This window comes from Trachypithecus francoisi, unplaced genomic scaffold, assembly GCF_009764315.1.
Source record: "Trachypithecus francoisi isolate TF-2019V2 unplaced genomic scaffold, Tfra_2.0 Contig00565, whole genome shotgun sequence".
Taxonomy (NCBI): Eukaryota; Metazoa; Chordata; class Mammalia; order Primates; family Cercopithecidae; genus Trachypithecus; species Trachypithecus francoisi.
This window is the reverse complement of record NW_022680732.1, coordinates 47,707-49,357: the sequence shown is the minus strand read 5'-3', so window position 1 is coordinate 49,357 and position 1,651 is coordinate 47,707.

The window sequence follows — 1,651 nt, the reverse complement described above, 5'->3', positions numbered from 1 at the left end:
AATTTCACTCTTGTCGTGCAGGCTGGAGTGCAATGGCACAATCTCGGCTCACTGCAACCTCTGCCTTCCTGGCTCAAGTGATTCTCTTGCCTCAGCCTCCCAAGTAGCTGGAATTACAGGCATGTGTCACCACCACAACTGGCTACTTTTTGTATTATTAGTAGAGATTACCATGTTGGCCAGCCAGATCTGGAACTTCTGACCTCAGGTGATCCCCCTGCCTTGGCCTCCCAAAGTCCCGGGATTACAGGCATGAGCGACTGCACCTGGTCAAGAACCCTCCTTTCTAGCATCAGGGAACTGTGGCATGGGGCTACTGGAGGAACCACTTTTTCAGAATGTGTGGGCATCTCTCCTCCAGCCCCAACCCCACAATGCTGGCTATAAGGAAAGGCCTAGAGGAAGACCGATCTGGCCTGTTGTGGGAGCCAAGGGAGCTGCTTCCCTTTTTCAAGCCAAGGGAGGCAGGCCTCTGGGAAACCCTTGTCGAGGTGGCAGGATGTGGGCTCTATAAACTCCTGGCTTGTTTAAGAACCAGTGAGCCCTTTAATTCAGTTGGATGCCGCAGTGTCCAGGGTGCGGGTGAACAGCCCTGGGGTGAGCTACTTGGTGAGGGCTGTGGGTAGAGAGAGGGCAAGACCCATCTTCGTGTCCCCTGGCCTGGAGTTTCAGTCCCAGCTGGGACATAAAATTGATTCTGCATATGCCGATGGCCCTAATAGTTTGCTACCAAGGATAGGTGAGTTCGGGAGCCTGTGACCACCGCTGAGTGGAACATCTGAGGCATGTAGCAGGATGCTGTGAGCTGGGGCAGGAAGATACAAGCCAAGAGTCTAAAAGGACAATCAATGGCTATGGGAGGTACACAGGAGGGGGCTCTCCTTAGAGTGCCTATTGGAAGCACCACTGGTCAGCATCAAGCCCATGCATAGTGCATTGCTGCTGGATAGGAGAGAATGTCTCCTTGCTGGGTCAAATGGGACAACAACTGTCTTTTACTTCTTCCTCAGGCCCCAATACTGGTCTCATTCTGGTAATATTGAGGGAGAAGAAGGGATGATGGAAGTGAACACCAGAACTATAAGTAGACAAAGCCCAGGTCTAATCTTGCCTAGGGGAAGAGGACGAGGACTTCGAGTTTGGTATACTAAGAGCAAAACTTTCATAGCACTTACTTCCTGTGCCTGGCACTCTTCTAAGCATCTTAATCATATGGACTTATTTAACCCTGGCAATGTTCCTATGAGGTAGCTACTATCATTATCCCCATTTTACAGATGATGAAACTGGGGCACAGAGGTTGAGTAACATGCCCAAAACTCTCAGTTAGTAAGTGGCAGAGCTAGGATTCCAATCCAGGCAGCCAGCTTTCAGAATCTGTAGGTTTTCACTGAATAAGAATTAATCCACAGAATTGAAGTAAGGCTACTAAAAACAACAACAGGGAGGGGCGGAGCAGGATGGCCGAATAGGAACATCTCCAGTCTCCAACTCCCAGCGTGAGCGCCACAGAAGACTGGTGATTTCTGCATTTTCAACTGAGGTACTGGGGTCATCTCACTAGGGAGTGCCAGACAATCAGTGCTGGTCAGCTGCTGTAGCCCGACCAGTGAGAGCTGAAGCAGGGTGAGGCATCGCCTCACCTGGGAAG